This window comes from Diospyros lotus, chromosome 8 (genome assembly GCF_014633365.1).
Source record: "Diospyros lotus cultivar Yz01 chromosome 8, ASM1463336v1, whole genome shotgun sequence".
Taxonomy (NCBI): Eukaryota; Viridiplantae; Streptophyta; class Magnoliopsida; order Ericales; family Ebenaceae; genus Diospyros; species Diospyros lotus.
In genome coordinates this window covers 24,813,691-24,826,052 of record NC_068345.1, presented here as the reverse complement: position 1 = coordinate 24,826,052, position 12,362 = coordinate 24,813,691, and the positions used below count along the sequence as shown (strand labels likewise).

The 12,362-nt window shown below is 35.0% G+C and overlaps 1 non-coding gene across 1 annotated transcript; it reads right to left on the bottom strand.

Annotated features, from left to right (window-relative positions):
• Window positions 1-5,321: 5,321 nt before the first annotated feature.
• LOC127809024 (small nucleolar RNA R71) lies at window positions 5,322-5,428 on the bottom strand. Its single transcript, XR_008025034.1, has one exon. It is a non-coding gene; the product is annotated as a small nucleolar RNA R71 (small nucleolar RNA).
• Between the last annotated feature and the right edge of the window lie 6,934 nt (window positions 5,429-12,362).

The following is a 12,362-nucleotide window of genomic DNA, read 5'->3' as shown; positions in this document are numbered from 1 at the left end:
CCATTTTTCATTTTAGGATGACACCGATTTGAATTTGTTTTACATTTACTCTTATTACGGTGCATCCCAGAGAGTAGCCATGAAGGATCATTTTTCTTGGAGTGTACACCTGAGAGGGTTTGAAGTCAAAGCTTAGAGGTTGTAATGCGGGTGTGCTAATTTATTTGATTGCTTTTTTCTATGATTGAGTGTCCCATGACGAAAATCTGACAAAGAATGGTCAATTGCGTGTTAAGAGTAGCTTATTCTTGTTTTATACATTTTGGTTTCAGATTTGAAATTTAAACATTAATGTTGATATTGTGAATGAAAATTGGCCAGTATAAAATCTGATTGCTATGGGACTAGCAATGTTTAAGTTGGGGGGTGTGATTGATGCTCAAAAATGTTAAAATTTTATTATATTTATACCCCTAGTTTAATCTTAAAATTAGTTTTAATTGAATATTTATATGCAATTTGTGGTTATATGCAGGTTTTAAAAATTAATATAAAAATATCTATAATATAAAAAAAATAGTAAAAATAAAATAAATATAATATAATATAATATATAATATATAATATATAAATATAATACATATATATATTCTATATTCATGCGTGACATACATATATATAATATATAATATATCAATAACATATATTCTTTGTATGTAGCGTGAACCAGTGGACGTGAAGTAAGGCTAATTACAATTTGACTTGGAGATCAAATCAAGAAGTCCAAACTGGGGCTCACGCATGTGCACATTGAAAGCGAAACTGAAGTCCAGAAGGGTGAAGCCCACTATTATCAAACTGAAGCCCACAATTGAATGTTAAATTAAAGCCCAGCTCGGGGAATCAGCAGGCGCACAATAGCTTCAGCATGCGATCTTTTGTCAGAGCATGCGCAAATAACCATGGTGGCACGCGACGTAATTTCTTCTTTGACGAGGGCCATTTGCAGGAGATGAATATATATATATATATATATATATCGTCGGCTTCACAAAAAGGAGAGTCCCCATCTGCCATTTAGCCAAAATAAGGGGAAAAGCACACTGTTCTATTCCTTTCTTTTTGTTCTTAAATTTCAGTAGTTTTTTATTTCTTCATGTTGTTCCAGTGTTCTTCATTTCAGTTACTTACATTCTACAGTTTTCGTTTTTGTTCTTTTTATTCTGTAACTTTAATTCATTGTTCATCTACATTTCTCTAATTTTAATTTCAGTATTTACATTCCAGAAGTTTAATTCCTGTCTCTTTAATTTTTTCTTTGGAGATGTGTGGCTAAGCTTAAACTTGGGCCAAGGCGCGGACAGTGTCCAATGCCATAGATTTCCCAAGATAGCTGAACTTCAAATGCATTACCAGAAACCTGATTTAATTTGAGTATTGCGCGTTCATTGAATTTTTGAATTCGGAGTGAAGCATAAGCCAAACTTAGAGTCTCCATACCATGTTTGGAGGTTACTTAAACTGGAGATGCTATCATATCCAAATCCAAATGGGTTATCTAATTACTACATATTAACTGTATTTTAATTTATGGTAGTTGCTTAATGTAGAATCTCTCATGCCATGTATGGAGATTGCTAGACCAAGAACTACCATCATCTTGAGATGCATTTTAATATCAAAACCTTGAATTAATTCAGACATATGTTTTTGGTACCTATCTATCTGTTGGGAAGTTATGGAACTGGCACTGAACATTGCCTTGACTCAAGACTTCTTACAGTTACAGTACTTCATTTTTGTTCACTTAAAATCAAATGAATTGGCCTGACAACCCAATTTACATCGCGGCTCTATTTTCATTTTATTAACGATCTCACAGTGAATCAACCTGGACTTTCCCAGAAAATTAAATTGTGCTACAGCGCACAGTCGTACACTGGCGAGTATAAACGCCTTGTGCCTGCATGCTTGTTTCTTCTTTGTTTATTTTGTATGTGTTTGTTTGAAATAAATGCACAAGGTTAAGCGCAGCCAGCCGGGCCCCTAGGCAGACATTCAACTGGTGGGATATGATCTCTAGATCAATTTCAGGCATGTCAGCGGGTGTCCGAGTGAATACATTTGCATAAGACTGTAAGCATCTGATGACCTCCTCTTTTTCTAGACTTTCTAACTGGCTTACCACACGTACCTGTCTGTCGCCATCGTCAAGGTTTAGAGATATGGCTTCAAGCGATTCAACTGGTTGAGGCTTGTTAGCTTCAAGAGTTTGCTCACTGATCATTAAGGTCTTTTCAGTCATTGTCTTTCCTTGCCTTTGGTGCCTTTTGTGGAGCTCACATAGTAGACTTGGGCTTGTTTCTGATTGCCCCTTACTTGGCTTACCCCATGTGATGTGGGGAATTTCATCAGCAAATACCCTGGGGAAATGGCTACTCTCATAGCATTGATAAGGGAATGTCCCAGGATCACGTTGTAGGCGGAGCAGAAAGTCTTAACCACCATAAAGTTAACCTGCTGGGTGATCACTTGGGGATAGTCCTTGAGCGTGATGGGCAACTGAACTGATCCAACCACTAGCACCGCTTCTCCCGTGAAGCTGTACAGAGGGGAAGTGACTATTTTCAGCCCGTTATGGGTGATTTGCATCTTCTCAAAGCAATTCCAATATAATAGATTAATAGAGCTTCTGTTATCCACTAATATTCTCTCGATGGGGTGCTTGGCAATAACAACCGAGATGACTAATGGATCGTCGTGAGGTAGTAACACTTCCCCTTGGTCCTCAAGCGTGAAAATGATAGGATCTTCATCTTCTTGAACCTTTGCCATAGAGTCTACATGCAGCGCCTGACGCACATATGCCTTTCTAGCAGAAGAGAAGTTGCCCGCCAAGTTTTCTCCACTTGAGATCACATGCATCCTTTCCATGATAGGCTTGTTGTTATTTTCTCCAACACTTGGCCCCGCTTCTTCCCTCCTCTGATTATTCCTCTCTCCTTCTCTTTGCCGAGGTGGCTAGTTTTCCCTTCTGTTTGGGGCATCATTCTTTGGCCAGGGGGCCTCCTATGATTATCTCTCCTGGATCCCTCTCCCTTGCCTTGTTGATTTTTTTAGCTTATCAAGTATGAATCGGTCGAGCTTCCCATCTCTATTTAACTGTTCGATTTAGTTTCGTAACTTGCGGCATTGTTCTGTAGTATTGATAGGGCTTAATTATATGCATATTTTTATCTACTTTTCATCTTAATCTTGTGTTATTTTTCTTACATAAAATATGTTTATATAAATTTTACATTATTTTAATATCTTTTTGTAGGAACCCAGCAAAGGATATTATTTCATAGATTCAGGCATAAAAAGAAAAAATATATTATAAAATTAATTTCAAAATTAATATTATAAAAAAATAAAAAATAATTATTATAAATAATTAATATTATAATATAATTAATAGTATATTATATATTATAAATTATAAATTATATTATCTTTATATATATTATATTATTTTTATATTATATATCCTTAATAGTAACATGAATGCGTGAGTGTGTGGTTCGTGTGTGTGTGTGTGTATATATAATAATATATTAATATAATAAATGGAGTCCAATTGCAATACAATTGGAACTCCATGCCCTACGTGTATATGATATATATAATAAGAGTAGAGGAATTGGAGAATTGGTGGGCGGCGACCATTAAAAAAAATCAAGGATGGGGAAGAGCATGAGACTTGGGCGACACATTGAAGAATTAAAGGGAGAGAGGAAATGCAGAGCAAAGGGATTGAAGGGAGGCACATAAAAGGACTTTAAAAGCAGCTGCATAAGCAGCACACGGATTTGAGAAGTAGACCCAGATCTTTTTCAGATCTGGGCAGGGAGATCCCCTTCATTTTTCTACTGTGTTTTTGTGTCTAATTTTTTGTAATTGTTTAGGATTTCAATTATGCAGCAACTCTTGGTTAATTTTGAGAATATTTTATTCATTATGAGTGGCTAAATAATTGTCTAGGGTTTTTAAAGGATCCTATGCATTGAAACTTTATTAGTTTACTCAATTTTTTGTTGTGATTATTCCGTCAACTATGTTTATTTTGTTCTAAACTTAATGCTTGTAATTGCTTGATCTCCAATTACATGATTTGAGATTTCTTATGATGCTAGACATAGATAAATAAGGAATAGACTTTGGACAAAATAACATGTGTTAATTAGGGAAGACATTCACTTGATTACATGTGCAATTTGTGATTATATTTGTAATAAATATTTTCATATAATGAGTACCTATGCTTAATGTGTTCTCTAATTCTAATTCACATAGACATATAGTGAGTTAGGTTAGTTGAAATAAACTTGTTAGACCTAGACATAGGCTAGCAAATAAATTAGAGTGCTCCATTAACATAGTTCGTAATCTAATCAACCAAAAATTGAGGTAATTTGATAAAGTGGATTTGCTAGGTGAATTTAGAAAACCCTAGGTCTTAACCAATTGATTTTTAATTCTTAGTTAATTGTTAGTTATATATTAATTAATTTTCTTAATTAATCAATTGTCCAAATATAGTTAATTGTGAATAATTTTAGTATTTAAAATGTTAGTAACCAATCTCCGTGGGAAGGATACCTTATTCATCACTTTACTTGTCTTGACCGTGTATACTTGCGTGTTATTTGTGGGTTATATAAAATCACAAACAAGTTTTTCGTGTCGTTACCGTGGATTGTGTTTACTATTCCTTTTAATATTAATACCAATTGCAATTAATTATAATCTAAACCTTTTATTTATTTATTCATTTATTTATATTTTTTTTACTCATGCAGGGAAATGGGCTAGTACATGAACACAAGATCCAAGGGCATTGAATCTATTCCACTTGACTTGAAAATTGAGCAAACTATTTCTCGATTAAGAAAAGCAAGGAGAGGTGAATCTAGCCATTTAGATCATGCCAAATTATCAAGTGAAGACAAAAAGGAACCAATGGCTCAACAAGAAGAACATAAAGAATTGAGAGAGTATGTTATGCCTAAGGTGGATGGGATTAGCTCGAGCATTCAGAGACCAACAGTGCAGGCAAATAATTTTGAGATCAAACCAGCCATAATTCAGATGATTCAGACATTCGTTCAATTTGGAGCTTTTCCAAATGATGATCCCAACTAGCACCTCAGTGGAATTAGCTTGACACTTTCAAGTTTAATAGGGTGTTCGATGATGCAGTGAGATTAAGGCTCTTTCCTTTCTCTCTTCGAGATAAGGCTAAGAGTTGGTTGAGTTCGTTGCCGTAGGGATCCATTACTACTTGGGATGATTTGGCACATAAATTTTTGGTGAAATTTTTTCCACCTACAAAGACTGCAAAGATGAGGAATGATATTACCTCATTCATGCAACAAGATTAAGAAACTTTGTATGAGGCTTGGGAGAGGTACAAGGAGCTATTACGACGATGTCTACATCATGGTATTCCTGATGGGTTGTTGGTACAAACTTTTTATAATGGTTTATTGGGACACACGAGAACAATCATAGATACTGCTGTAGGTGGAGCACTTATGGATAAGTCATTTGATGATGCTTTCACTTTACTTGAAGACATGGCTGCAAATAATTATCATTAGAATCCTGATAGGAATCCTCAAAGAAGGACTGTAAGTATTTATGAAATTGATGCAATATCTGCCTCGACTGCTCAGGTACATGCTTTGACTAAGCAGTTAGCTCAAAGTGGAATTCATACACCTCAAGAAATTGTGGCATCATGTGATTTATATGGAGGAAATCATCTCAGGGAGAGGTGTGGATTGAACACGGAGTTTGCACAATATGTCGGCAATTATACCAGGCAACAAAATAATCCCAACTCAAATTTCTATAATCCAGGTTGGAGAAATCATCCAAATCTTTCATGGAGTAACAATCAGAATGTTTAACAGCCTATTCAAAGGCCGAATAATGGTCCTTTAGGATTTCATAACAATCCAGTGCAAGACAAGGTTAAATCAGTCGAGGAGTCTTTGAATAAGTTCATGAAAAACACTGCAAATTATTCATAATCAGCCTACACAAATCCAGAGTCAAGGAATTACAATTAAAAATATAGAGAACTAATTGGGGCAATTGAAAAATTCTATGAATTTTCAATTACAAGGTGCATTATCGAGTAACACTGAGCAAAACCTGAAGTGAGAGGGAAAAGAACAGTGCAAAGCAATTTCAAGCCACCAAACTCATGAGCTGACCAACTTATATGCTCCACAATTGGATCCAAAGGAAACAAGTCAACAGCTAGTAGAAAGCCAGTCAAATTTTGAGCAATTTGTGGATATGGGTGATGAGTTAAATGAGTAGGGAGTGTCTTCAGTTAACCAAAATAAGGCTAAATTCGATGCATATGGAGAAAATTCTAGGAGGCAAAAGAAGAAGAAAAAAGAGAACTATCCAATCGAATATGACCCCAAATCTGGATACCCACCTCCTTCTTTTCCTCAGTGCTTACAAAAAAAAAAAAAAAAAGAGCAATTCTTTTCTAAATTTCTTGGTGTTTCTAAGAAACTGAATATTAATATTCCTTTTGCAAATGGATTGGAGCAGATGTTGAGTTATGCTAAATTCATGAAGGACATACTCTCAAGAAAAAGGTGGCTTGAAAGCTATGAGACAGTTACTTTAACTGAATAGTGCAATGCTATTCTCCAAAACAAACTTCCCCCAAAGCTCAAGGACCCATGGAGTTTTACTATCCCTTGTACTATTGGTAATCAATATTTAGGTCGAGCTTTGTGTGACTTAGGAGCTAGTATCAATTTGATGCCTTTTTTAATTTTTAAGAGATTAGGATTAAGAGAGGCTAAACCTACAACAGTATCCTTACAACTAGTAGATAGGTCAATTAAGTATCCATATGGAGTCATTGAGGATGTTTTGGTTAAAGTTGAAAAACTGATTTTGCCTATTGATTTTCTTGTTCTAGATATGGAAGAAGACAAGGATATTCCCATTATCCTTGGAATAGCCTTCTTAGCTACAGGAAAAACTTTGATTGATGTTAAAAAATAAGAACTTACCATGAGAGTTCAAGACCAAGAAGTCACATTTAATGTCTTTAAAGCTATGAAATTTCCTAATGGTGTTGATGATTGTTTCAGGTTGGATGCGTTGGATACTTTGATGTTCGCTTCCCCTATTCCTAAAGAAGATGATTTGCTCCAAGTTGCCTTGACAAATTTGGAGGCTTTTGATGATGAATTTGAGGAGTACTGCAGGTTACTTGATGCAACACCAAAAATTCTGGCCAAGAAGACAAAAATTGATCTTTGCCATGTAAAAGTTTAGATTTTTCTACTTCCTCCCATGAGCAATGTATGGATGTAAGTGAAGCTATTCCTACTTTAGAATTGAAACCTTTGCCTTCTCATCTCATGTATGTCTTTCTAGGTAAATCTTCTACGTTTCCTGTGATTATATATGCTGATTTGAATGAGGAACAAGTAGAGAAATTGCTTAGGATCCTTAGAGAGCATATGAAGGCTATAGGTTGGACGTTATTTGATATTAAAGGAATTAACCCTTCAATTTGAATGCATAAGATTAATTTGGAGGAAAATAGTAAACCAACTATTGATGTACAAAGACGATTATACCCTATTATGAAAGAAGTGGTAAAGAAAGAGATAATTAAATGGTTGGACAATGGCATAATTTACCCTATTTCTGATAGTTCATGGGTTAATCCTGTTCAATGCGTTCCTAAGAAGGGTCGGATGACTGTAGTGCAAAATGAGAACAATGAATTAATTCCCACTAGGTGTTAGTGTAGGTGCTCTAGACCCAATCAGATTGGGCATGTTGTACACGGAAAATTGTAATCATGTTTATTATTTAAATAAGGAGTTGTTCAAATTCACAAGAAGTCATTCTATTAGTTTATTGTTATTATTGTAATAACCGAATGAAACTAGATAGAAGTCTATATGATGTATACTGTGATTAATCTATAAAGATGTGAGATAATGCATCACAGTTTCTATACATCATTAAACGCCCAAGTCGTAGCAATGTCAAGAATGGACATTTACAATTGCGGTAAGACTTGTATGTGCTATATTTTTGCTATGTGATAGCAATGGGGGTCTCACACAGGCATGGGGATGCCTAGACAAGTACATAGGTGACCAATGTTAGAGAACATGTCACTGGACATGACTCGCCATGAGAATCCATTTTGGTTATATGTTGATGGTATTCTCATACGAGATGGGTGTAACTAATCCTTGGACCTGAGGTTGACACGATCATCTCATAAGAAGACCGGTATGCTTTGACATCGTTTCGATGGGCCTAGATAAAGGCTGCACGTGGGCGATCGTTAGGCATATCGTGAGGCTTATGGAGATGGGTGTATAACTAAGATGGGACTCATCTATCCCTTGATAGAGGATGATGTATCTAAGGCGCCTTCGGTGGATATTCACTTTAAATCCATGGTCATGGTGAAAGAGATCAATAAGGAGTTATTGATTCACTTTCTATTAAGTGAAGATATCCGGATGATCGAAGAAAAACTCATGTGATCGTAATCAAGCAACACATCGCCATACTTGAGATCATATAAGATACATTGACGAGAGGATCGAATTACATGGTAACCATGCTCATGAAATGTTATTTGCAGATTATGAATCCTTCTGAATAATTGGGTAGGCATGCCTTGCTAGAGGCCAATCTTGTCTTATGTGTTCATACCAACACATTGCCAACATATTCGGAAGCCTAATGAGTCATACGTAATAGGCACGATCCTTGGCTTAAACCAGAAGAGTGGACGTATGGTTAAGTGGGACAATTCGGCAAGAAGTTGTGTCGTCGTAGGTTCTCACGAAAAAAAATAAATAGACGTAATGACGTCGATATGACGAGGAGTCGTCATAATGGAAATAATTTCCTAAAATGGTAATTGATTAAATTAGGAAAGAGTTTTGAATTTAATAATTTCCTATTTGTTGGAGTGGCAAATAGGAAATAAAATATATTTGGGCTTAAGTTAATATTTGGACTAAATTGGATTTGGGCCAAATATTAAATATTATATTTGGGCTTGAATTAGATTTGGGCCAAAATATTTTATTTAAACCTATAAAATGATTTGAGCCATTTAATTATATTTCTAGTTGGACTATGATAAGCCCACTTAAGATTCTAATTGAATTAGAATTAATGAGCTAGCTCAATCCATTAGGGTTTGAGAAACTCTAGGATATTTCTCTATAAATATCCCTTTATGAGTTGTCCAAAATTGAAGAGAGTTTTTGGTGTAGTTTTTCAAGAGTTGAAAAACGTATTGCCGTTCACTCTTCCCCATTTCTTTTTGGCATCAATTTGAAATGTGGGTGTTCTTTTTCGTCCATACACAAGCCGTGAAAAGGAGAATAAGCTATCACTCCTATTCCACTCTCCTTGCTAACGGACGCATGCCGCGTATCACGAGTTAGAGGCCGGACGCTTGGACGGCTCAAATCTGCGAAGGATTCGAAAATCTAAAGGTTAGATTTATTTTATTATGTATGTGATTGTTTCATTTTGACGTTAATCCAATCGCCAGGATCGGGGTAAGGTTCAAAATTTTTGAACTACGTTACTTACCCCGTAGCGATCTTGCTTTACTTTCACTAGGACTATAACTGGTTGGAGGATTTGCATGGACTATAGGAATCTTAATAAGGCCACAAGGAAAGATCACTTTCCTCTACCTTTCATTGATCAAATGTTGGATAAATTAGCTGGTCATGAGTTTTATTGTTTCCTAGATGGTTATTCTAGCTATAATCAAATTGCTATTACCCCTGAGGACCAAGAAAAAACCACTTTTACTTGCCCTTATGGAACTTTTTCTTTCAGACGAATGCCATTTGATTTTTGTAATGCACCTGTTACTTTCCAACGATGCATAATGGCCATATTTTCTGACATGATTGAAAAGTTCATTGAGGTGTTTATGGATGATTTTTCTGTGTTTGGTGATTCATTTTATTTATTCTTGGCTAACTTAAAACTTGTTTCTCAGAGATGTGAAGACACTAAGCTTGTGCTAAATTGGGAAAAATGCCACTTTATGGTTAGGGAGGGTGTGGTACTTGGCCATAAAATTTCTTCGAGAGCTATTGTAGTTGATTGTGCCAAAATTGACATAATTGTCAAGTTACCACCTCCTACATCTGTTAAAGGAGTAAGAAGTTTTCTAGGCCACACAGGTTTCTATAGGAGGTTCATCAAAGATTTTTCTTAGATCTCTAAACCCTTGTGCAACTTGCTTGAAAAAGATGTGTCATTTGTTTTCGATACTGCATGCATGAATTCCTTTCTAATTCTTAAAGAAAAATTAAATTCTACATCTATTATTGCTACTCCTAATTGGAACTTACCTCTTGAATTGATGTGTGATGCTAGTGATCATGCTATAGGTGCAGTGTTAGGTCAACAAAAAGGTAAGTTGTTTCATACCATCTATTATGCTAGCAAAACTCTTAATGATGCTCAACTAAATTATGTTACTATTGAGAAAGAGTTACTAATCATTATTTTTGCCTTTGAAAAATTTAGATCATACTTGATTAGTTCGAAATTTATTGTTTTTACTGATCATTCTGCAATCAAGTATCTTCTTTCTAAATAGGATGCCAAGCCAAGACTTATTAAGTGAGTATTGTTGTTGCGGGAATTCAACTTGGAAATCAAAGATAAAAAAGGTGCTGAGAATCTTGTAGCTGACCATCTAAGTAGATTGGAGAAACATGGCAACAATGAGCTAACACATGATGAGATTAGAGAGGAGTTTCCCAATGAAAAAGTACTAGCTATCCAGACCTCTCAGATTGCTTGGTAAGTTGATTTTGTCAACTTTATTGTAAGAAATTCTTGCATGATGTTAAGTATTACATTTGGGATGAACCTTACTTGTACAAAATTTGTAATGACCAAATGTTTAGGAGATGTGTGCCTAGTGAAGAATATAATGACACTTTGACACACTGAGAATGCCTTAGAATATGGTGGTCATTTTTTAGGGAATAAGATTGCTACAAAAGTCTTGCAGTTAGGTTTTTATTGGCCTACTCTTTTTAAGGATGCCTTTAACTTTGTTAAAAATTATGATAGATGTCAGAGAATAGGTAACACATCTAGCAGACATGGGATTCCAGTAAACATAATGCTTGAAGTTGAATTATTTGATGTTTGGGGTATTGATTTCATGAGATCATTTGTTTCTTCATTTGGAAAAAAATACATCTTAGGTGCTGTGGACTATGTTTCCAAATGGGTAGAAGTAGTGGCATTGCCTAAGAATGATGCTAGAGTGGTGACTAGATTTCTGAAAAAACATATCTTTACTAGGTTTGGCACTCCTAGGGCAATTATAAGTGATGGAGGTTCACACTTTTGTAACAAATAGTTTGATGCTTTGCTTGCCAAATATGGGGTTACCCATAAAGTTGCCATTGCTTATCATCCACATACTAGTGGACAGGTCGAAATTTCTAATAGGGAGATTAAAAGAATATTGAAAAAGATAGTGATTGGGTCTCGGAAAGATTTGTATCAAAAGCTTGATGATGCATTGTGGTCAAGTCAAGCTAAAGACTCAAAATTAGGACTATCATTTCCCTTTTTCCTCAACTTTTTAGTTTCATGATTTCTTTATTTCTTTATTTTTTTAGCTATTTTTTTCTTTCTTTTTGAGTCCTGCTTTGTTTCTTGTGTTTTCTAGTGTCTGCAGATTTCATGGATGGTGGTTGTGAGTCAAATTCAGACTGTTCTTCAGGAAGTTCAACACCTACACCTTTCTATGTGCACCATTGTCTTTCCCCTTTAGCACGTGAGCCGCATGTTTCAAATTCGCAATCAGGGGAGTATTGTTTTTATTTTCATCTTCTCTTGTTTTTAAACATTGAGGACAATGTTTAATTTAAGTGTGGGGGTTGGAAAATCTTTTATTTTCTTGATTGTTTGTTTGAAACTTAAAAAAAATATATATAAAAAAAAGAGAGAGAATAATGTGTGTGAATGATGATTCCTTTAAAAATAAAATGTCTTATTTTCATGTGTAGGCCGAATTCATGTTTGCTAGTTAACTTTGGTCAATGCATAGTTAGTTCAAGATTGGGAATTGTTCTATTTGATTATTGATTCTAGATTTAGCAGTATTAAGGAAAATGAATTAGTTATGCCGGATTATCATGATTGTTGAAATATATACTTCTCGACAAAATTCATGGGATTTTATGATCATGCATGATGGATTATGTGAGAATAATATTGTGATTATTTCTCGAAACTAGGCCTAAATAGAGTTGAAGTAAAATGGGATAATGAAAAAAAAGAGAAAAAAAATTATTATTGTTATT